Raw genomic sequence first — 26,318 nt, 5'->3', positions numbered from 1 at the left:
CAATCCTCTGTCTCCAAATAAAAAAAACACCTCCAAGCTATGTTTCTACCAAGAGGTTTTTTCAGTCAAATATTTCTCATGCTATTTTTTAATGATGCAGTCAAACTGGGTGAACAGTCTGAGGAGATTTCACTGTAAACCCTACCAAGTCAGCAGAACTCAAAAATTGATGTAATCAAATGCAGAGATTAAAGTTAGGATAGGCGATTTTCAGATAAGCTAGCATTAGCAAGCTAGCTTTGAAAGCATAGGATAGGATCCCACCCACCCTCACTTCAGAGTGTTTCCAAAGCCACGCCTTCTTCAAAACACATGAACGCATACAATAGGGAGCAAACAAAACGAGAGACGGCGTTAAACATCTCAAAGAACATTACATTGCAATAATAATGAACATAAACAACTTAAAGAGCACTGACCTGTCCCACCTGACTGCTGCAGATTAATTTCAGCATTGATATGTTGACATTGAAACATAAATTCGAGTCAAGAAACGCTAGTCACGGGTCTCTTCCAAACTACAGTGGTTATGGCGTGAACGTTAGAGATTAGTGCAGTAGCACCTCATTGCTGCAGTACACAAGATCCAGGGGGCGGAGTCAGATCCAGATCTGAGGGGTGGAGCTGGGTAGGTTTAGGTGTATGTAAGGTGGGAGGAGTTGGATCTGGATATACATGTACATATAAATACATTTAAACCACTTAACTTGCTATCAGGATGTGAAGAGACTTTCAACCAGCAACATGACATCATGACTTTTGCGTAAACATATACGCCACTTTCGAGTCAGGTGGCGTGTTATCTCCACGCATTTTGAGCTTTCCGCGTGTATCCGCGTGTATGCGTATATGTCTACGCCATTAACGTCCGCATCATTCCGCGTGTCTGAACACGCAGTCAAATCTCCAGTCATAAATGCCATTAACCCCAGTGACGGTTAAGTTTAGGGATGGGGTTGAGGTAAGTCATATCTTTTTTTTACCTAGCATGGTAAGGGAACAGTCATAAATGCCATTAACCCCAGTGACGGTTAGGTTTAGGGACGGGGTTGAGGTAAGTCATATATTTATAACGTTAAGTCAACGGCGTTCATAAACACGCTGAAAGGCGATTATGCGTCTTGATAGCACGCCAAAAATGGAAATACGAATTGGCGTGTCATACACACGCTACTTCATGAGATCAGTCTGCAACCAGCATAAAAAAATATTCTTGAGTAAATCACCTACCCTGCCTTTAAGTTAGCTAAACTTTACATTTTGAGTTTGTACTAAAAAAAAATTAAATTACAATTTAACTGGAAAAAATGTTTACTAAGCTACCTCTTACAATTAAATTGCATAAACATAATACCTCAAGTCTTTGCAGTTATTTCAGTACCAACTACTATCCAACACATTAGCAAGTGCTAAAGCAAGTAGCAAGGCAACTATTTATGTACACTTGCATGTGTATACAGTTAAGCAACATGCTGAATATGTACATGTATCTCCCTGTATTAATCTTGTGCAAAAACACACAAAATAACACTTAATTTCAACATTAATTCAGTCTGACGGAAAGCTCGCTGGGAGCTAGAAATCTGCAGAAACTCATTCAGTTTAAGTTCAGCTTAGACATAAACAATATTGAGTCCATGTAACTTTTTCCTGTTAAGTACAAAAGGGCTTTGAGTAACATTTGAGTCAAAAACTCATTTCATCTCACTGTTCTTTTGAACTGTGTTTACTGAATAATTCACTACCTACCCGCAATCCAGTTTAACCAGACATTATTAAAATTTGCTTGGTGCAGTTCTATTTCAGTGCCAATAAAGTCATTATTTCCATGCAAACACATCTCCTTTCATGTAAATTAGGCTTGTTTTAGCTTGCACCTTGATGAAAAAAAAATGTTTGGCACACTTTTGGGATGGATGTTAAAGAGCTGGTTTAATTACCTGGATTGCAGTGTGAAGTGAGGTTCTTAGTTCAGACTTCTCATGTTGAAGTGCACATTTAGTCAAGTATAAACATGTTTCAAATGTGCCCTCTAAAATTCCTCACAAGGAGTAAAAATAGGCAAAAGAGTCAGTTGTTGCCATACAGAAAAGCTCTCGTGCATAAAAGGCATTATACTGGAGGCATGCTCACAAAGCAAAGATTGTTAGAAAAACTTGACATCATAATTATGCAACCTTTAAGTTATCTTGGGCAGCATCACATGCATCTTTACAAAGTCGTCAGTGCATAGCTCAGTGAAAAATAAATTGCATTCTAAATTTGCATGCATTGTAATTTTTGGCACAAATTTGGCACAAATTGGCACTAATTTGTGCCTGACAGATTAGTCGTTAGATTAATTACAATACAAATATATGAATACAAATCGATTAGGATATTAATACAAAAGTGTTCTGTTTGTAGTTTTGCCAGTTCAGGCAGCCTTTTATATATTGGCTATAAAAAAATTATTATACACTACATGTCAAAAGTTTAAGCACTAACACTGTGAGCATGTCACTCATGTCGAATGTATCGTAACTTTTACTGTATGTGAACAGAACATGATACAGTATATTACGAGTGTTAAATCTTGAACTTTACTAACCAAATTCAAAGGTGTAAAAAAGCAGGTACAAAAGACACCCTGATGGTGAGCACCTGTTCTGACGGGCCCTGACAGCGCCTTGGGGCTTTAGGCATTAAAAAGCACGTCACCCAAAAACACCTGACATTCCACTTCTGCTGCACATCACCTACATTCGCCGAAACAAACAGCTCTGATACGGAGACCTGAGAGCACAACAATTTAAGCTTTTATTTATTTATCTTTTCAGCATCACTGTTGCGCCTCTGCTCAATCAGTTTATTGCTGATACATGGGCCTAGATAACATCAACGTGAACTTTTGTTTCACCAAAACTTTTCTGGGCATTTTCCTACAACTACAAACTCACCCAGTAATGTTGCAAAATGATAGTCTTGTCCTCAGATAGCATGTCCACATACCGATAGTTCCAATCTGCTACACAATTTCAGTAAGTCAAGGTGCACAAGATTTTATCTAGAGATGAACATTTATTTTCATGTTATGAACGATAACCAATGAATGTCCAATATCAAAATGTGATACTATCTTGTCTAAAATAAAACTAAAATCAAAAGCAATCATTTTAAATGCAACCAGTCAATTTAGGAATAAAAAAACACTACAATGTACAGTATAAAAATGTATATTACAGAAATTTTAAATAAACAAATACAGAAGCGTGCTGAAGCACAAAGCTTAACACAAGAACTATATACATGAAGATAGGTTAAGGTTACTAAAACTTTTGAAAACTTCTTTTAAAGGGATACTTTTTTGGAAATAGGCTCATTTTATAACTCCCCCAGAGTTAAACAGTTGAGTTTTACCATTTTCAAATCCATTCAGACGATTTTCTGATATTTAGAAGAATTTCAGTAACCAGACCGTTTCTGGTCTCATTGAATTCCATAGTATATATTTTTCCCTACTATGGAAGTCAATGAGACCAGAAACTGTCTGGTGACTGATATTCTTCTAAATATCAGAAAATCAGCTGAATGGATGTGAAAACGGTAAAAACTCAACTGTTTAACTCTGGGGGAGTTGTAAAATGAGCCTATTTCCAAAAAAGTGAAGTATCCCTTTAAGCTCCAATGTCAATGATTCCTTTTGACTTAATAAACAAAGAGTCAGTAAGCCATGGTCAATGATTAAACATCTTTTTCCCCAACAGGATCTCAGAGCACCTGAACTTTCATAATGAATAATTTCAGGATATTTCTAGATATTCTTGAGATGAGCAGGCAAAATGACATGTAACGGCATGTTGCTGTTGTTGCCTGGGATTAGTGGTTTTCTTAAAGAGGTTTAGGGAAGAATGCGAGACTAGCCTAATCCTGCCTAAACCAAACACACCGATTGCCATCAGCACGCTTTAGCACCAGGACCTGGAGAACACACAGTACTTCAATCATGTCATTACACTCTGTCAAACATTATTATTGACCTTCCTCACATACTTGAGTCCACTTAAAGACGGCCTTGTTTCGTTTAAGCTTCTGAAATTGTCTCTGAGATGCTTTCCTGCAGTTACAAATACTGTGAAGATAGGATCATGTGCACCTACTATGAGCAATTTGAGCAAACTATACACGCCATACTGCACTAATAGTCCATTAGCAATAATCATGTAGTCCATTGGATGAATATGTGGGACATTTCTGGGGTAATTAAGTAACACTTTCAGCCCATATGCTGAATTAAATGCACAGATCTGCTCTGTCAGTCCAATCAAATACAGTAATGAGTTGGTAATTGTGGGAAATCACAACCGAAGATGGAAATGCCCTTCTCCCATTTTAGTTTGTAAAGTCAACATGAAATCAAAATAGATGTGATTTACTGTTGCCTTAAATTTAATTCATCAGTGCATGTTATAGCCAAATAGCTATTTAGATTGGGTGTTGCGATAGCTAATGTAGTCTTTCTAAAAAGCAACAGTTATGGCAATAATTGGGTCTGGCTCAGGTCTGGTATGAACGGTGAACCTGATTTCACCAAGTACAACATGTTCCTGGATCAACATCTTTGTATAATTTACTCACCCCCATGTCATCCAAGATGTCCACGTCTTTCTTTCTTCAGTCGAAATGAAATTAAGGTTTTTGATGAAAACATTCCAGGATTTTCTCCATATAATGGACTTCAATGGGAACCAAACGGTTCAAGGTCCAAATGAAATTTTCAGTGCAGCTTCAAAGGGCTTTAAACGACACCAGACAATGAATAAGGGTCTTATCTAGTGAAACGATCGATCATTTCAAAAATAAATAAAAAAGTTTAAGTTTTATAAGCACAAATGCTCACCTTGCTCTGTTCTGTGATGCACGTTCATGACTCTCCTGTTCAAACCCGTTCATCAAAATGAACAAATCTTTTTTCGAGTCATGACTCGAAGGGTCCTAAATAAGACCCTTATTCATTGTCTGGTGTCGTTTAAAGCCCTTTGAAGCTGCACTGAAAATTTCATTTGGACCTTGAACCGTTTGGTTCCCAATAAAGTCCATTATATGGAGAAAATCCTGGTACGTTTTCATCAAAAACCTTAACTTCTTTTCGACTGAAGAAAGAAAGACGTGGACATCTTGGATGACACGGGGGTGAGTAAATTATCAGCAAAAGTTTTTTTTTAAAGCGAACTACTCCTTTAATCAGGGTTAGGTACAGTACTTCTACATCAGTGTTATCCATCATTTCCCTAATAGATGACTTTTTTAGACAAAAAATTAAAACTGCCCTTTATTACCCAGAAGCACGGAGTCATTGTTTTGTCTCCATGGATTAAGTTTCTAATGTTTAACACACATGTACTTCTATGATGCCCTTGAGTTAGCAAAGACAAATTAAAACAAAGTGACGCTCAAAATGTGATTATACAATGTTGAGACAACACGTACTCATTTTAACACTTCTTTGCTTCTCCACAATACATATAAAGTTGTTTAATTCTTTGGGTGAATCTTACAAACAGCCTGGGTCATATTTTACCTCAAAATCTAAAGGGAAAGGGGGCCAGTAACATTTCTTTGATTGTGACATTATTTATATTATGAGTTTTTTTTTTTTTTAAAGTTATATGCATAAAGAAATAAGATGTTTTTGCATTTCTCTGAAGTTTTCTTTTATCATGCACAGTCAAACTATAAAAGTGAGCTTTAGTTATCTTGACTGGGAGCACTGGCTAATTATGCCTAATAGCTCAACCCACTTTACAGGGTAACTGACATCAAACTACACACTACACAGCGGGAAGTCTTTTACCAACACTACTGCCCTCATGAACTTAAGTGTGTGAAATGTGGACAGCATCTCATAGGGTTATCCTGCAATCCTTTGTAGCATGTCAACAAGATAATCAGGATTAAGAGGTAGTAGAAAGGTCAGAAAACATTGAAGGGATTCCACAATCAAGTCAATAAAGCAGCTGAAGTAAACAACTAAGCAGATAATTAGTGGGAAATGAGTAGAGAAAAGAGTTCCCCAGCATGAAAATCCCAATGATTGATATTGAACAAATGAACACAATACCAATATCCAGTCAGAAAACGTGCAAATAAGGTACACCAAAGTTTCATTTCAAGCATTTCACAGCAGTAGATTTGAGTGTTTTAGGAAGGTCTTTAACAGCACCAGCTGAATATAAATAATATCACACTGCTGTTCATAAATAATTACAAGCATCCCTATCTGCCCTTCATGCAAGCATAGGAAATTAATCAGGTAGCGTTCTAACAGCAAGACTGCTTTCAAAATATTCATAATTTTCATTGCTAATTCCCAGCTCCATACGGCACAGATGACAGAAGAGCTGTGACCTCATATCCTTCACGCTCTGCATGGTATCTGAGCATCTGCAGGGTTTATAGCCTCTTCATGAGGCTTATTCATTGAATATTTTTGAAGTTCAACACATTTGATCTTTCTTTGACAGATATATTTGGAGAGGTCACTTAATGATTATTAGATGAAGTATTTAGATGGGCAATTCACACTGCACCGACAGATGGCGACCGATGCGGACAATCACCAGATTACAGTACGAAACTTTTCAGACATTACCGACAAAGCCAACAGACACCGACAAGGCTAACACGCCAATCCAAATCCGACAAAGTCTCGTCGTCTGTTGGTGCAGTGTGAGCTGGTCTTAAAGGTGGCTGGGTTCTCTAGTAGTCAACTGGTATAGGTTTTCAATGGCTGATGCTCACACCAATAACCACAAAAGACATTGGGCTCTATCTTGTACCCGGCGCAAATGACTTTATACACTAACGCATGTCTCATTCCTATTTTGCACTAGCGTAAAGCGGGCTTTTTTTCCTCCAAAGACGTATGTCGGTAAACTAAGCAATAAATTTTCGCTCCCTGGGCGGATCGGCGCAAAAAGGAGGCGTGTTTCGGCGCAAACATTCCCTGGTGCTATTTTACACTTCCAGAAAACAATTGCGCCACTGACCAGAAAAAAACTAGTCTAAAGTCAGTGGCGCGTTGCGCGTTGTTCATAATGCTATTTTAAGCACGCATGCTTGGCCAAAAATAGCAACAGCGCCGGGATCCGCCCACAAAGTTACTTGCGTTTTGAGAATTGACACTTGCATTTCAGATCATTAAAATAGGGCCCATTTTGTCAATTACACTAGAATTAGAATAGCTAATTATTAAATAATATGATGTTTCAGGGGAAATTTTTAAACTTTTACATTTGGGTGCATCAATATCTAGAAAACAACATGTCCGCTGGCCGATATAATGCTGACAATACAACTAAAAATATCAAATGAGTCTTGACATTTGAAATGAGTGGCATTTACAGAAAGAAAAAAAATATATATATTTAATGTGCACGCCACATAAAAGTTTCTTGTGCAGAATGTGCACATTAATGTGTTTTCTTCACATGTCACTTTAGGGGCTCCATTCATTACACAATATTTAGTCAAGACAAATTACAAAACCATTAACAAAGTATTTAAAATTACAAAACCATTAATTAAAGTACTCTTTTGTGTACTTCTGTTAATTAGCCAAGCCAATATCGGCTTGTGCGATAATTCTCAACATCTCAAATGCCCAAATGTTGGCTTAATCATTGGCCTGACCAATATCTATCATTTCTTTAAAGCAAGGCTGCTACAGAAGAACTGTGATACGTTTATAGTAAAACACTTTTACAATCTAGTCATAACATTCTATAATTGAACTATATTAAAAGTCAGGTCCAATTCACCATGATTTACTCGTTTATAAAGCTTACACAGCCCACCAGTAAAAATAGGCACTTGGATAAATTCCAGATGTATTACCTGCAGGTCGTTGAGAAGGGTGTGTTAGCTTCCTAAAGCCTGTCAGTTTCTCTTATATGAAATAATAATAAGCTCTGTGACAGTGAGCCCAGTGGAGATGTGAAACCACTGCCTATTTTCGCCCTGAAATTAGGATGCAGGCAGATTGATTTCGAACAGCTTTACTTCACTTACACCGTGAAACAATTACGAAGGGCTATAACACACTGAAATGAACAGTTTCCATGTGAGACGAACATGACTTCCATGCTATGACAATAAGAAACATTTTCCCACATGTTTTTTTTTTTATCATCCATGTTTGTAATAATATTATGATATTAAAATTAAAAGAGATATTTTGCCCAAAAATGAAAATATAATTTGACACAAAAGCACAATAAATGTATCATAAAAGTGGCCCATATGGCTGTAAATATATTTTTTATACAGGTGGAACAATTTGAGGAGGATAAATCTTTAATTTTTGGGCTAACTAGCCTATTTCTTTAAAAACGTCTGTGTGTGTCTAACTGCAAGTAAAAAAAATCTATAAATGTGATGCTGCCCTATTGTACTCCTGTGGTTTTCCACAGTGGTTCCCTATCAAAAGCAAACACATCTCCAGCAGCTAGCCAATTCTTTAACCAGCAGGACGCTGTTAAACGGCCCAAGCACACACTGAGAGATGAGCACTGAGACAGCAGCTAGGGATGATGGGGGGATATTCGGTGTAAAATTACACCGAGGAAAACCATCTTTGGCCCCAGGCTGTTGTACAAAGAGGTTCTCTGGAAGGCTGAATGTATAAACAACAATTTAGCATCGACACTAAAATGCATCTAATAGCACAACAACACGAATCTCAAAGTAGATCTCTTTGCACCATCCCATGTGGAAAAATAAATAAATAAAAGCTTTTAAACTCTTTTAAGACAGGTTGCCTACAGAGTCTTATTTTTCTCTGATTTTGCTGACGCTGTACCTTTGGGGTGAATTCTCAGATTGATTTTAGCCCTCTCTCGTCTCTCTTTTAAATGATGCTGGCAAACATACAGGTCTAACGCCTACAGAACAGGCCCGAGAGGAACCTAAAGAACAGGAACATCTCAAGAGCAGCATTTTTCATGTGAATTACCATATCAGTGATTCAAAACCAATCAACATCAACCCTTCAGTCTTGTTTTCATAGGATTTGGATGTGCTACATCATTGAATGACTAATAAAATTAAACATGTAGAACTACTGACTTTATACTGTAGTTTCTAACAAACATCTTTAAAGGAGTAGTTCACTTTTCGAAAACTTTGGCTCACCCATGTCATCCAAGATGTCCATGTTTCTTTCTTTCTTCAGTTGAAAAGAAATTAAGGTTTTTGATTAAAACATTCCAGGATTTTCTCCATATAATGCATTCTCCTGTTCGAACTCGTTCATCAAAATGAACAAATCTTTTTTCCGAGTCAATTTGTTCGTTCCGTTCGTTGAATGAACCAGACGACTCGGAAAAAGATTTGTTCATTTTGATGAACGCGTTCGAACAGGAGAGTCACAAATGCGCATCACAGAGCAGAGCAAGGCGAGCATTTGAGCTCATAATACTTAAACTTTGTTATTTATTTATTAAATGAGCGATTGTTTCACTTGATAAGACCCTTATTCATCATCTGGAATCGTTTAAAGCCCTTTGAAGCTGCACTGAAACTCTCATTTGGATCTTGAACCGTTTGGTGCCCATTGAAGTCCATTATATGGAGAAAAATCCTGGAATGTTTTCATCAAACACCTTAATTTCTTTTCGACTGAAGAAAGAATGACATGGATATATTGGATGACATGGGGGTGAGTAAATTATCAGCAAAGTTTTTTTTTAAAATCAACTACTCCTTTAAAGACATTTTCAAGTAATTCTCAGGGTACGTTTGCATGACAATGATGTATATAAAACTGATTTTTTTTTTTTTTTTTTTTTGCCTCTGCAATTTTTTTGCATACAGACGACAACATTGTCAAAACTATCCCCGGCGTTCACACAGATCTGTGAACGACTAAAAACGCTGTATTATGCTGCCAGGCCAGTAGTTGGTGATGTCACTTTGTAAACAGACACTACACGCCTATAGAATAAACAGAATACACAAGCACATGACTTCACCGTTTTCACAGATTCGTTTTTGTAGTTTACATGGAGACGATAACGGTGTTGTTTTCAAAAACGTGCACTTTGAAACCTGTTTTCAAAGTTTGAATTTTCAGGCCCCCAATATTCCATTGACATTTAAAGGGTTAGTTCACCCAAAAATGAAAATTAAGTCATTAATTACTCACCCCCATGCTGTACCAACCCCATAAGACCTTCGTTCATCTTCGGAACACAAATGAAGATATTTTTGATTAAATTTGAGAGGTGGATCACTGCTGCATAGGCTACCTAAGGGATTGAAACTTGACGGCCCAGAAAGTACTTTTTGTGCGGAAATAAAACAAAAATAACGACTTTATTCAATCATTCCTTTTGTTCCTTCTGGACCTGAGATGAGAGTTCAAGAGATTTCCACGACGCATGCGCGAGATTTGCGTTCTTATTGTATTACTTCTTGCGCAATTCTCGCGCATGCATCGTGGAAATCTCTTGAACTCATCTCAGGCCTACAAGGAAGAAAAGGAATAGTCGAATAAAGTCGTTATTTTTGTTTTATTTCCGCACGAAAAAAATTCTCGTTGCTTGATAATAAACTTATACTTGAGCTACTGTAGGCACATGGAATATTTCAACATTTTCTTCAATGACTTTCTGGGCCGTCAAGCAGTGTTGTGCACTCGAGACTCGGACTCGGTCTCGGACCATATTTTAACGGACTCGGTCCTGTCACAGACTCGTGTGCATTTTGACTCGGAAATTGACTTGTACTGTAACATATTGGGAGTCGGGACTCGGACTTATTCCCCAGTCCACTCGAGTCCCATTCAAAATATGTCATGATTATTACTGTATGTTAATATTTCTTTAAATTGTTGTTTGATTGAAACGTCCAATGATTGCTGACTTTCTTGTGCGCAACTGCGCATGACTTAAAACTATAATGTCCGCGGCACGCAAATGCACAGGATCCAGGTCAGGTGTGATGTGGAGCCTCTAGCTCAACTATGAAAATGTCTGCCTTATCATCCATAGTTCAGTTTACATATTAGACCCACACAGAATTCATGTACAGTAATGTTCTGTGAAAGAGCACTTACTAATTGTAACAATTGTAAGTAATATTCATAATAAAATTCCCTACACCACTATGTGGCCTTTTTACCATTACAGTGTACATGATTCCATGGTATATTTGGTTTACTGTTTGAGTATGGTGCCAATTTTATTGTTACCACCAAATATTTTACATATTCATGAAGATATCTTTAAGTCTGGTTTGAGACCCAACCTTAGGTTATCCAACCTCTATGGTCTCGGTCTCGACTCGGACTCGACTCTCTTTGGTCTCGACTCGGACTCGACTCTCTTTGGTCTCGGTCTCGACTCGGACTCGACCCTCTATGGTCTCGGTCTCGACTCGGACTCGAGTGAGCTGGTCTCGACTACAACACTGCCGTCAAGTTTCAATCCCTTAGGAGCCTATGTAGCAGTGATCCACCTCTCAAATTTAATCAAAAATATCTTTTCTATCTATTCCAAAGATGAACGAAGGTCTTACGGGGTTGGTACAGCATGGGGGTGAGTAATTAATGACATAATTTTAATTTTTGGGTGAACTAACCCTAAATGAAACCCAAAATGCATAAGAGGTTTTCCGTATTTAGCTGAAAACAGTGTGTTAACAGCCCCTCAATCCAAAAATTAAATCTGAATTTATGCACCATTACCAACACCTAAAAGAATTGCTAAATCACTCCCCCCATCTGTCACTGGTCCCCAAAAAACTTGTGCTATTGGTTGAGTCATTGTTGCTATGTCAAACTGATCTGCAAGTTCAAACAATAGTAACATAATGCCACAGAAACACAACTGTCTGCATTTTAATGTGGAAAAACATTACACACTTCAGCTTTAAATGTTTGTTTTTTTATCACAAGAGAGAAGCAGTTAATCACCACCATCTGTCAAGGTGTGTGTCCACTGTCCAGCTTCAAATCCAGAGGCAAAGTATCGCTTCAAGCTGCATAGGTCATTTTTCTTTGTGTAATTGAGTATTTGAGGCATGGTGACAGCAGTGAGGAATTTCCTTTCAGCAAACTGAACATTCATCATATAGGGGGAAAGGGCGCTAAAGAGAAACTTCACCTGGACACGATGGACAAGTGAGACTGTTCCATCTCTATACCACTTAATTTTTTTCTTGCTGACTGTCTGCACTTTTTATTTTCATTTTCTAAATCTCTGTACTTTTCACTCTGATGGACCTGAACTGCACTTTAAAGTTCTTCCCTTCATGGGTGGGAAAGCACCAAATGGAATTTCTTGAAAAATTGAGCACTTGAACAGGTTGCATTTGCAATGACAAGGAGGGTTTCCAGCTTTGCTACCAGTTTCTTCAGGCCTTCTGTGTGTGTGTGTGTGTGTGTGTTTCAATTTGAAATAAAACCTTTTTTTTGTTAATGGTAAATAGTTCTTGCACAGACAAGCAGGCAACTTAAGAAGCGAGGAAAGCTTCAGGTGGATTCTCTTTTTCACTCCAATCATTCAGTTCAGTGAATTTTAAGAGCTCCATTTTGTTGTTCATGCAGCCTGTGACACATGCTTACAATGTCCAACTTCTGCATGTGCATGCTTTTAAAAATGACTGCAGCATGAAATTGGGTTGGCAACTAATCCTGCAAAGTATCAGACATATTCTTTCCTAAAATATTGCATATGTATGTAAACTTGGTACTTATTAGAGGTTATAATACTTTTGTTCTGCTATGGAATACACAGGCAGAGCCAATCCAGCACCTTACATTAATGTACATTTATGATCCTTGCATCAAATGACAACTGATAGGCTAGTCTGTGAAACTAAACTGATGTCTTTAGTTCTGTTATAGGCTGATGGGGTTAACAGCCCAGAGTGTTGCAAACTCCCACTTTAAACATGCATGGAGACACCCTGCTTGGCACATCAAGTTACATCAAGCCATATGCGATTAACTTTAAACAAATTTTAAGGGTTACTTGACAATCTCATTCCAAGTTTCATTAGCATGATGTAGACTATTTTCATATTGTACTTACGCAATGTGAAATTACAACAACCTATTACTTTTTTTCATTTTTAAAGATTACATTTTTTTCTTATGTTTAATTCTTATTCTTATTAAGTCAGCGATGAGACTATTAACATTATTATTATGCAGATGTAGGCCTATTTAATTTCGCTATTCAAAAATAGGCTACAAGAATCGCAATTCATTAATTAAAAGAATTGAATAAACTTTTTCTGTAAACAATTCTGTGATACATTTTTTAATTCATTTTGATATTTTTGTGGGGTTTAAAGTCAAATAATGTCTAGGTTGCGTAACTGTTCAGTATGAAAAATGTATTTTGTCACGTGACAAACCAAAACTGATGACCCCATTGGACCCCATGGTTGTGCATCTCAAGGTTAGAGCCACACAAAAATCATTTCTATAATATTGTAACCTATAGGCTGATTTTACAAAAACATAGGCTATAGTAGAACAAACACGAATATATCTTTCCAAATATGTGTTTTAAACGAGATTTAAAATAACCTGTTTTAACATCTCAGCCATCCTTATTTGTTATTTTACAGATGAATGATAATTCTTGTAGATAATTACGCAGGACTGATCGTAAACCGTGAGCAATAAACAGTGCCTGTCATCATTATCCTAAACTGTAACGTTACGTGCGTGCGCGCAGAAAACCCCCGTTAAACAAATAAAGACGTTACCTAGAAGCAACCCTAACCAACACCCCTCAAATAGCTTTAAAACATCCTTACCTGATGTTCTGGTCCGTATGTCTGAGTAGGCAATGAAGTGTTAAAACAATCTACAAACAAAACTGAAAGTTCAAATGAAGACGAGTGAGTTTGCAGCGCGAACGAAGATCTACGCCGAATGCCGACGTAATCCGCAAACTTTGCCGCGTCTTCTTCTTCTGGAAGAACAAAACACCTGAGGAGTTTCGCCAAGAACAAACAAAGACAGGATTCTATGGATTCAATTCAACGCTTAAAACCGGTTAGTTCGCAACTGCTGCCAAGCGACATTAATAACGTCGTTTTGACATGAAATAAAAGAAATTTGTTTCAAACGTCCACTGAAAACTTGTACCTCGACGCACTTCATGCGTTTCATGGACGACTGAAGGGGAGTGAGAGGTTTCTAGTTACCTGACTGACTCGAAAGTTCCTGTTTGTGGGTCCAACCCACCCCTGGCAAACGGTTTCCTTTTTTTTCTTAATAAAAACAGCGAGGCTTCTTTATATTTGTTTTTTGGACTTGTTAAAAATTAACTGCTCATGTGGTGTGCAGTTAAGCAACTACTGACCCATTTTATCAGCTAAAGAGAGTGAATGAAATCAAGAGACTTGTCATGATCTGTTACACATTTAGACAAGAAGAGGGAGGGAGGAGGGAGGCGAGGGGGAATTCATTATAATACAATTTGAACTAAAAAAATAACATGCATTTAAGAATTTCTATTTAGTTTACATTCTCTAATCTCTGTTGTTTTAATGGCAGCATTCAAGTTGCATGAACTTAAATTTCTTTAAAACCTGATGTTCTGTTATCCAGCATGTTATGAGAATGTTCCAAAAAGCATGTTGTGCTTCAATGGAAGGAATATTTCTTTTCTATCTCTTCAGTGACACGATGTGCATATGTTTTGTGTCCAGGTGCATTATTTTCTTTTAAAATAATTTGATAAATTAATGACATATCAGTCACTTTATTTTGTCTGAATTAATTTTGAGTACATTTAAATAATACATATTATTTTAAGTTTTGTTATTTTAACCCCCCAAAATGTCTAAATAGTCTAAGAAAACTATTTATTAATAATAATTCTAATAATAATAGTTAGTTACATTTATATAGTGCTTTTCTTCTGGGTACTCAAAGCGCTTGAAGGGGAGAATCTCCTCAACCACCACCATTATTATTAATGGTGTCTTAATAACAAAAAATAAATACTATCCCATCATTTTAGGTTTGAAACCTTTCATATAACACATTTTATAAATATCAGTTTTAAAACTGTTGAGATTTCAAGTATGGGTATACAATTTCAGGTGAATACAGTACAATTATTTGGTTGTGCTGCCATACATAAAAACAGTCCGAAAATGAATTTGAACACTTTGAAATTTCATTTACTCAAAAATAGGCATTACGTAAGTTTTGAATTTTTTAAATGCCTTTTTGAGGATGTATTTGTCAATGACGGAATATCTCTTATTAATTTCATCTAACTCGTTTTCTTTCTTTTCATTTTTTTTATGCACTTTTATATATGTTTCCATTTAAATTGGATTAAGAATCCCAGAATTTCACTGTAGTTTCAGAGTTTTGAGCTGTGTGTTTAATATTCTTTCCTATGTCTTTTTTATTCCTTTTTGTTCCATTTTTAAAAATGTATCAATTATCCATGCCTGTCAAAAATTCCACAGCCATTTCCATAAAATTGACTTGGCCACTGTCCACATAACATAATTCAGGGTGTGCAAGTTCAGGGCGACCTACTTAGGATCTCTGCAGCAATGCTCTGGAGGATCTCTATTGAGATTGCTGCTAGATTTGGTGAAACCTGTGATGTATGTGTAAGAATTGTGCCAGTTCCACAGCAAGGCCAGGTTTTCACCCTCCTGTCATCGACATTCAGTTTCCCTTCTGTTTTCAGTGTTTATCATCTGATAAAGATTGAATGGAAGGAGGGAAATGCCAGGTCAAAACATTTAAAGTTGCATGAGAAATAAAATGGGCTGCTTTTCAAAACTACAGCTCTGGAAACAGGCCAAAGAGGATAAAACGGTTGTAAAACATGAAGCACTTTTACATAGATGATATAGTTTTACGTTTTTTTGTAAACACATTGATGGATTCTGACTAGCTCTTTTCCAAAACCTTGTGAGCAAACTTTTGTATGCTTTTTCAAACTCAAGTTGTTCAACCTTTTGGCCTCCTTTCATCTATTTATCTATATTCCAACTTGGTCTTATGTTGTTTTTCTTAACATTTTCATTTTTTATTTTTTTATTTCGGTAGTTCTTAAACAGCCCAACTGTGTGTTGCCACCTAATTAACCCACCAATTAGTGCAGTAAATTCAGGGACATCTGCAAAGGGTTCAGATGCGCAAATGTGCATGAATCTAGAAAATATGGGCTGCATAAGCACAGTGTGAGTGAACTCTGTTGATATCGAATTTTGCCATGTGCAAAACGTAGCTGCAAACAAATGGCAAAAAGGCAACATATTAACAATCTTCATATGTGGCTGATTTGAGCAGAAGCTCAGCACAGCACACAATAGTGCCCTACACAGGGGCTCAATGCGCATTCAATTTGAAATTGCATTCTCTATTAAATAGGTACTTATTTTGAATAAGTACTTACTTCATGGCCACTAAAAATGTACCTTCTATATTATGAATGTAATCTGGGCATACTTAATTCGCCATGTTGCCCTTATGATAAGGGCAACATGAAGTATTTCCAGATTACATTCATACTACACTCATTATCACGCGATATAAGGGCCTTATCACACAACCTACCAGCTTCAGATGCACATCCATTCACAAATCCTTGTATTTCCATCGTATGTACACTTCAGAATCTCGCCAGAAGAATAGGTCATTTTGTCTATGTTTTCATGAGTACTGTAAATTCGGACATACTTCTTTTTTTTTCACATGCTGTTTGATGCAGCCTTGCTATAGTGTATGCTAAACTAATAATGTGATAAGCAACAAAAAAAAAAAAAACTGTGATAAGATAATTCAATTTTATTAATGAAAAATGAAGTATAATGTAGTTATAATCCACATTTCTCTTGCATTCACGCTTCATCCGCATTCTTCTTAGATATATTTGTCCTCTGAGAATATTGCAATGCATTATAGTTCACCCAATATCATCGTTTACTTACCCTCATTTTTCTCCAAACCTGTATGACTTGCTTTCTTTTGTGGAACCCAAGACATTTTGAAAAATGTGTTTTTCTTTTCTGCATATACATGCAACCAAATAATCTGTTAATAATCAGACTGATGACTCAATCAGACTGAAAATCCTTCATGTAAATCAATCCCGAAAAATTTAGATCGATTGTGATATAACAGTTGATCACATTCTTCAAAATATCTTTTGTGTTCTGCAGGAGAGAAGAAATCATGCATGTTTGGAACTACATGATGGTAAAAAAAATGGTGAAAGATTTTTTTTTAATTTTGTAAGTAATGCACAACACATTGTTTGCAGTTAAGTTCCTTGCTCAAACATGTCAGTAATGATAAGGCTTCTTACTGTAAACCTCAAGTTCACATCAGCTCATATTGGCCTGTGGTTGTGTTCTGACCAGACCAAAGCTTACTCCTGACCTATTATCAGAAGACTCACACTCACACATGTATGGTACAAGACAAAAGCAATCAGAAAAATCATGTACTAGTTCTGTTTAAATGGGAAAAAAATGAATTTTTAACTCACAATTGCGAGTTTACTGTATGTCTCACAAGAAAAAAGTCAGAATTGCTGGAAATATGTTTTTCAGAATTGTGAGATAGTCACAATTATCTTTTATACAGTTCATTAGTCATTCATAAATCCATAAGATCTTAACTTAATGCTGTGGAAATACAAACCGGAAGACAAGCACAGCATTGAAAGGGGGCGGGGCTACATAAGGTCTATAATATAGCAGCATTTTTGGGGTGGGACTATAAGGCCACGTTTACACAAAGCCGGGTATTTAGCAAAACGAATATTTTCCCCCTCTCCGTTTTCAAAAATAACATCGTTTACACACCCGCATAAATATGCCGTCGAGCGCCATCATAACCATGCCAAACCTATTGGCGGCAATGTATTGGTTAAGGATAAAGCCAATCAAGCCAATCAGAATCCTCAGAAACGACAAGAGAAAACCTAAAACGCCGTTTCTCCCAGTTCACACGACAACACATAACCGCCGTTTTCAGAAATCTCCACTTTGGCCGGAGTTTTTAGAAATAATCGTTTTCAGTGATAAAAACGGCGTTTTCGTGTAAATGAGAGGGCAAAACGCAGAGAAATATCTGCGTTTTCCCATCGTGTAAACGGGGCCTAAGTTGGCAGGTTTAGGAAACCTGTTTGAAAACAGTAATTTCTAATTTCCCTCAGTGCCAAAAGTGGCACAGAAACTACACACTTCAGTCAATGTGTAATGTGACTGACCAAATGTTTCGTCTTTGCACAGTTTAGGTAAGTCAGTAGGCAATCTAATATTTAGTTTCGATTGAAATTTGATAGAATTTACTTAACGCATTCTGTTCATGCTCAGTTAAAGTGTTGCTCTGCTTTGTTTAGCTTGACTCAAAACATTGCAAATTTTGCTTCGATTGTCGTCCGAGGGATCCATCGATGTTAAAGTGTGTAAGGGAACGTCTCTCTCATAAGGCATGGTGCCTGAGTTTCCATGGGAACTGCAAATCTACCTCCCGCCCTACATGTAGACCTTGTGATATTTTTTAACAATGTCATGCAGCAGTAGCTCACTAAAAGCAGTGGGTTAATCATAGTCCCCTCCCTCTCCCTGTCTTTTATTATTCTAATAGATTTATTCACGGCCTTTCAGTTTCATCTATTTTGTTTTATCCAGATGCTTAATTCTCCCACATCATATGCAAACACACTGAATTTTTTTGAAAGATCCTATATAGGGTTCTTTAGAGAGAGAGGCTCTATTAGCTGATGCTAATGATATTTATTTAACTCCAGTGACTAGCAACACTGAAATACTGAATCGAGTTATTTTTCACCAGTGAATTTAAAGCACATTAAACAAATGTTTTCCTTTAGGTTACATGACATTTTTCTACCTTTACACCAAAATTGCATTTTTTTTTTAAAATTACAGGCACAAAATGTTTCCTCTTCTCTCCCAGCATCTTTTTTTTTTTTTTATAGCTTTTTCCTCCTGTTTTTTGCTCCAATTTCAACTATAATTCTCTCTCAGGCCCTCATTCAATGAGACTGAATTAGCTTGATCTTTGCTGGGTCATCAGTCCAGTTTATTCACATTACATCTCTTAATGTGAAGAGGGGTGGCGCTGATGCCACTGGCAATGTGTGAGTGTGGAGAGAGAGAGAGAAGCAGTGAGAGGAGGAGAGAAAAGAGAGAGAGAAGTGTGGCAGAATGCCTCTGATGAAGAGACAGCCGTTTACACGCAGAGAGCCGAGTTAAGCAGGTGCTGCTGTTTCATTCACACACTTCTAAAACCACTTGTGCTCACGTCCAGCCGGAATGGCTGTCATATAGCACCTTTACTTCCATCACTGCTTTTGCCATTAGAGGTAAGCGATTCCTCTCTCTGTTTCGCACTCTCGCTGATGTGTTTATAATGGTGAATGTGGGCAGGCATTTGGGTGGCTCAATAAGCCGGCTGTAATGGATGCAATGCTTTTGAATGAAAAAGCAACAGAGGTGGTACTAGATCAAGGCTGTTGCAGGGAGAAACTGTGTTCGGGCTCTGACCCACATCAGGGAGTCGTAGCGCAGTGGCACTGTGTCGCACAGAGAGACTTTGTCTTCTGCTCTGAACAAAAGTGACAGTGATGGAAATTTTAAGTTTTGCACTCAAACTGACTGCGCGATGGAATGCATGTGCTTTTGTTTGTGGGTTTAATAGTGTGTGTGCCTACAAGATAAAGTACACAGGTAGATGTTTGTTTGCAGCTGAGGCAGTTATTACTTTGCAGACTGTATACTTGCACTCTTTTCTCAGGACCTGCAGCATGAATAATGGTGAATTATCCCCATTAGAGCTGCATCGTGTGTGTGTGTCTGTGTGTGTGTAAAACTAAAGCCCTAAAGTAATCAGAACGCTTCATCCCCTAAATTCGAGTGTCAGCCTCAGACGACATGCCCGTGGTCTGTTCACTGACCGTCTGATTCATGTTGCACTCAAAACTGACACTATCCAAAAACGAAGGAACAGTTCCGTACTGCTCAAAAGTTTAGGGTCGGTAAGATTTTTTGTAATGTTTATGAAAGAAGTCGCATGCTAAGGCTGCATTTATTTGATCAAAAATACTATATAAAAAGCAGGATTTGTATTAATATTAGTATATTTAATGTAATTTGTTTCTGTGATGGCCGAGCTAAATTTTCAGCATCATTACTCCAGTCTTCAGTGTCACGTGATCCTTTAGAAATCATTCTAATATGCTGATTTGCAAGAAACATTTCTTAGTATTATCAATGTGTAAGGAATATTTGTTACTTTTATCATGTGAAGATGATTATCTGTGATCTAGATCTTCCATTTTGTTAAACAGTTTACAAAACTGTGTGGCACACTTTGGAATGATTCCAAATTCTAAAATCATGTTATTTCAGGACAATACGTCCAGTTTATTTTTAATTCGGTGAAACTGATGGCCCACCCATTCCGATCTCACGGGAATTCGTACAAATTGTACGAGGTGGCTAATTCGTAACAATTCATACGACCTCACTCGTACAAATTAGTACGATTTTGCTAAATCGTACATATTTTACGAATTGGCCAATTCGTATGAATTCGTACGAATGACCTACCCCTGACCCTGCCCCTAAACCTAACCATCACGTGGGTTTAGACAAATCGTATGAATTCGTACGAGTGAGGTCGTACGAATTAGCCACTTTTTAATCACTCGTACGAATTCGTACGAATTGGTCGTGAGATAGGGTTTTTTTCAATGAGCCCTTTTGAGAATGGAAGCATCACTAGATTTGTCAAAGTTTACCAGGTTAATGGCATCATTAGTGCCTCAATTTTTTATTTAAACTCATAATGAAGTAAAATATCCAATAATAGAATTGTTTGTTATACTAGTAATCTGTAATCTAAAGGGATAGTTAATTCCAAAATTTAAATTATGTTATTAATTACTCATCCTCATGTCGTTCCAAACCCTTTAGACTTTGTTTCATCTCCGGAACACAAATGGAAATCTTTTTAATTAAATCTTTCTGTCTCTCTATTGACAGCTACACACTTGAGGCATCATAAAGTTCATAAAGAGATCGTAAAACTAATCCATATGAATTATGTAGTTTAGTCCAAATTTTGTGAAGAGATTTTATTCACATATAAATATTCATAAACTCACACATCAGTTGTGGTAAATGGAAGCTCAAATATGTCCGCTTGATGTGTGAGAACCATTGAGGTTCATTCTCGTGTTACGCAGCATGTTTGAGCTTCTGCGAGAACCATTGAGGTTCATTCTAGTGTTACACAGTACGTTTGAGCTTCTGCGAGAACCAATGAGGTTCATTCTCATTCATATCTGTGGACGTATCTTGGCCACCAGGTACTGTAGAGGAAAAAGCAGCCAGTTAGCAGCGGGTACTGAAGATTTCTGCACTGTAAGTGACACAGAGACCCACATGCCCCCGTTTCTGTGTGCACACAGAGAGCATGAAACATCTGAGCACTGTTATAACATTCATTCTGTAACTTCAGATCATACTGGATGAACAAGGGGCATTTCTGTCTTTGAGTCCTCTGATGTTTGAAATGCAACCGTACAAAAAGATAGCAGTAAATCACTTGTCATGGATCTGATAAGCGTTATTTTGTTCCATGATTCACACTGTTCATACTTTACCCCAGCAGTCATTTATCCTGTTCACAGATTGGCATAAAAGTCTTTCTGGTTAAGCTAGCCATGAAACATGGAAATACTAGCAAACCAGAATCGCATGCTGGTGTCCAGACATAAATCCACTCTGGTTGTCTCAAGTCTCAAAAAAAAAAAAAAAAGACAAACAAAAACATAGAAAGAAAACAGGAACTTATGTTGCCACTTTTTAATATTTTGATCTGCTTTCCTCTGATGCTAAACATCTAAAGAGTGTGTGGAAGTTTTTGTTGATGCACCCAGTGCATGAATATGTAAAAATGTAGTCACTGAGGCAGTTTTGTATAGTGTAGAAAAGTCTTTTTAGGAACTGAATGTTTACTAAATGTTTTAAACGATTTCAATCATTTTGCTAACTTCCATTGCATATTCTCTAACCAATACACTATCCTCCAAAGACATGCAAGCCAACCTGATGTCAGAATAGAGTCTTTGCATTGTCCAGTTAGCTCATGCTGATAGATCGCATAACCAATGGGGCTTTTCTTCGTTGGCAACCATGTACTGTATTCTGACAAATAGATCACTCCTGTTTCATTACATTATTGCAGAGGTTTTATCAGTGCTCTATTTTTGGAATGCTCTTAAAAGCGTGAAATGGGCTTATATTTATCTGCTGCCTTCCACATCACAGCTCAGGACAGTCACTAGTGAAGGGTTTGGGATTTTGACAGTCAATAGTGAAGGGTTTGGGATTTTGACAGTAGTGGAGAGTTTGGGATTTTGACAGTCAATAGTGAAGGGTTTGGGATTTTGACAGTCAATAGTGAAGGGTTTGGGATTTTGACAGTCAATAGTGAAGGGTTTGGGATTTTGACAGTAGTAAAGAGTTTGGGATTTTGACAGTCAATAGTGAAGGGTTTGGGATTTTGACAGTAGTAAAGAGTTTGGGATTTTGACAGTCAACAGTGAAGGGTTCCGGATTTTGACACTCAATAGTGAAGGGTTCCGGATTTTGACAGTCAATAGTGAAGGGTTTGGGAATTTGGTACGCATTCTCATCCTTTAACGTCATATAGAACGCTATATGACAAAACGGCGCTATACTACGCACATGGCACCCTTTATCGTTAATATTCACGCGAACCCAAGACGTTATAAATCCTTTAGCATGAATATGACACGCACACCCTACCCCACACCTAAACTTAGCCGTCACAGCGCGTGTTATATTAACGATAACGGGTGCCATGTGCGTAGTATAGCGCCGTTTTGTCATATAGCGTTCTATATGACGTTAAAGGATGAGAACGGGCTGGAATTTGACAGTCAATAGTGAAGGGTTTGGGATTTTGACAGTCAATAGTGAAGGGTTCGGGATTTTGACAGTCACTAGTGAAGGGTTTGGGATTTTGGCAGTCAATAGTGAAGGGTTTGGGATTTTGACAGTCAACAGTGAAGGGTTTGGGATTTTGGCAGTCAATAGTGAAGGGTTCCGGATTTTGACAGTCAATACAATAGTGAAGGGTTTGGGAATTTGACAGTCAATAGTGAAGGGTTTGGGATTTTGACAGTCAACAGTGAAGGGTTTGGGATTTTGACAGTCAACAGTGAAGGGTTTGGGATTTTGACAGTCAACAGTGAAGGGTTTGGGATTTTGACAGTCAACAGTGAAGGGTTTGGGAATTTGACAGTCAATAGTGAAGGGTTTGGGATTTTGACAGTCAATAGTGAAGGGTTTGGGATTTTGACAGTCAATAGTGAAGGATTTGGGATTTTTTGACAGTCAATACAATAGTGAAGGGTTCGGGATTTTGACAGTCAATAGTGAAGGGTTTGGGATTTTTTGACAGTCAATACAATAGTGAAGGGTTTGGGATTTTGACAGTCAATAGTGAAGGGTGTGGGATTTTGCGCACGTTCTTGTGGTTCCATCAACCAACATGATGCTGTGACATGGAAGGCAGCAGTGTTTTCAGGGAATTTATTTTCTTTTAGTATATAGTTTCCTGCTAAATGACATTCATAGGATGAAAAATGATTGTTTAAAGTCAAGTTTTAAGCCATATTGGTGCTACAGAAGACTCTTGCCTTGTTGTCCTGTCCTGTCTTGTTCCTCTTTGTGGTTTTTCCTTCCTGTCCCTTGTGCTCTACTTGTTTGTAAAGTTCTCCTTTGCGGTGACCTGAATTTGTCTTTTCCTCTCTCTGTTGCCAAGAGTGAATGTTTTAAAGAGCTCAGAAGATAGACGTATCATAAGGGGTGCAGTAGACTTCCCTTTGAAAATAGATTTCTTAAGAACGTATACACCTATGCTCATTTTTCCTGTGCTGTGTGTTTGTTTTAAATGTAGCGGCCCACTTTTCAGTGTGGTGTGAGATTTTATGATGCATGTCAGTGGTCTGTCAGTGTATTGTTAATTGCAAGAGCAGTGTACACTAACACTCGTATAAGAACTGAGGTTTTGACGGTTCACTTTAAAGAGTTTCAACAGTATAAAGTCATTACACCTACTCAAATAAATCAAGCTTTTAGGAATAAAGGATTATACAGATGCAGCTGGTCCTCAGGACAAAAACTAGAATGCGTTAGTGCCGCTGTCACTTCAGCAGCAAGTCAGCACAAGGCTTCAAACAGAATTTTTGACATGAAAACATGGCAGAAGGGTTTGAAATTGATGTTTGGTGTAGCCCAGTTACGATTAGCCCAGCAAACACAGATTGTCCCCATATTATTACATTGTTAATTATCATGATTTTTACAGTAAAAGATTGTAAAATGCTTTTAAATCTCCAGTTTTTCTAAGTGAAAAAGAAAAAGTCATCATATAATTGATGGTGATAAAAACGTGTGAATTTAATTTACATAACTGTTTCTTAGTTTCTTCTTATCAGTTATGTACATTATGATTTTGTTACATCTTATGTTGTTAAATTGATGTTTATTGCATAATTTTAGTGTTGTGTGTCACCAATTGTGTGTTTTTAATTTGTGTGTATGACATGCGTGCATCCACACAATGATGTTATTGTGTTATTTATTCTGAACTGCCTGAAACGAGTCGTCAGTAATCCCAGCCTTACTTCCTCCACAAACCTACGCAGATTTGAAACAAATTTGCATAATGCCAACCAGCATAAGGTCTTTAATGACAACAGTCTACTTTGACCTGCCCTTAAACACTAATTGTGCAGTAGCTGAGGTCTGGAAGTGTTTGGTTCGTGTTGGTAACATGTTGTTTTCTGTGCTGCGAGAGCAAATCCACTTTGCAAGCATTTCCAAAGGATGAGGACTTTGGCTTGAATACTGTTCATACTGTAAACCTGGTTAGTAAAACAAAAAAAAAATGAATATGAAAAGGTCTGTTGAGCAACATATCACTGCAGTATAAATTGTTAGCTAGAAGTTTTTTTGTTTTTTGTTTTTTTGTGGTAAGTGGACTGTCTTTTTAAATTGTTAAAAACTTTACTGCACCAATAAGAAGCATAAATATCTTGTTCCTTTTTTACATTTGGTAGAGTTTCAGACCCATATCTTAATTGGCGCATAAAATCACTTTTGTTCCTTTTCAACTTCAGCCTCAGCATTTTTAAACGATGAATTTTAATGGCTGTGTGTAGATGTTGACGGCTACAAGATGTTTGTGGTGTTGTGTTTGCCGCTAGGCCTGAGGAACACAACACTAAAGACAGAAGCTAAACCGCATGATTTATTCATCTGTCTTTATTCATCCCCCTCATTATGTAACAATAGTGGAGAAAACATAAAAGTGATCTTGATCATCACAGAGTCTCAGAAGAGAGCTTATATTCATACTGTTGTTGGTCTCTTTAATACTATTGCATTCTTTGCTTGGGGCAACATGTACAGTATGTGAGTGTGTGTTTGTGACCTATACATCAAACGAGAGAATTCTTTGCTCTTTCAAGTGTTGGATTAAGATTATAATCTCAAATTCAGATCCACGTCCTATAGCTCATCTTCTGTTCAGCACAGTGGGAATTCAGTTCTCATTCAAGCCCCTGCTGTAAATGAAACGAGCATTTGCTGTGCTGATAATGTTCTTGATGCTGCTTGCTAGACAGGATTCAATTTGAAGATACAGAGTTGGTGATGGAAAAAGTGTCAATGCATAATAGTTTTATGGATAGGCACATAATATTGTGCTAAAGCTCATGGAATATCTGCAATAATATTTCGTACTACAAAAACATTAACCTGGACTCCCTGTAATCTTCAGTGTTTGATTTCATGCATTATCACAGTACAATAATCTGATTACTTTTTCCCTCAGACAATCCCCCAGTTTCACATATTTCTAAGAGGATTATATTTTCATGTGTGAAGTGTGAACCATTTAAAATATGTTTGCAATCACCATCCGCCGACACCGCGCTTTGATATAGATTTTACCCCAGTTTTGCAAAATTGTAACGATTTTTTTTTTTTTTTTGGGGGGGGGGGGGGGGTAATCAATCTTGCGTGGTTATAATCAATCTTGACACCCAAAAGTTTGAGTGAAATTGAATGAATTTGAGTGAATGCATTTTTTTTTCTTGTCATATTATTACACTGGGTTGTTACACTGGGTTGTTCTATCAAGATCATTGCATTGTTATTATAAATATCAGGATATGCACAAATGCACAAAGAAGATGTATAGAGATAAAGAGAGA

General features: G+C 37.3%; 2 protein-coding genes across 6 annotated transcripts in view; one reads left to right on the top strand and one right to left on the bottom strand.

The window, feature by feature from the left end:
• Positions 1 to 14,324, bottom strand: part of palm3 (paralemmin 3) — a 46,262-nt gene extending 31,938 nt beyond the window's left edge. For 2 of the 3 annotated variants that reach the window (XM_089133802.1, XM_089133804.1), the window contains exon 1: positions 13,810 to 14,196. The gene's annotated coding sequence lies outside the window, so the exon portion shown is untranslated. The other variant, XM_089133803.1, reaches the window with a different exon arrangement.
• The window catches only part of LOC120473806 (phospholipid phosphatase-related protein type 5), a 156,891-nt gene that overhangs the window by 89,597 nt on the left and 40,976 nt on the right, over positions 1 to 26,318 (top strand). The window contains exon 1 of one of the 3 annotated variants that reach the window (XM_039663837.2): positions 19,169 to 19,367. The exons of the other annotated variants lie outside the window; for them this stretch is intronic. The gene's annotated coding sequence lies outside the window, so the exon portion shown is untranslated. Of the gene's footprint in view, positions 1 to 19,168; positions 19,368 to 26,318 lie in introns of those variants that run through there. 3 annotated transcript variants of the gene reach the window in all.

This window comes from Pimephales promelas, chromosome 8, assembly GCF_988280905.1.
Source record: "Pimephales promelas chromosome 8, fPimPro1.hap1.1, whole genome shotgun sequence".
Lineage (NCBI taxonomy): Eukaryota > Metazoa > Chordata > Actinopteri > Cypriniformes > Leuciscidae > Pimephales > Pimephales promelas.
The sequence above is the reverse complement of the archived record's forward strand: the minus strand, read 5'-3'. Positions and strand labels throughout refer to the sequence as shown.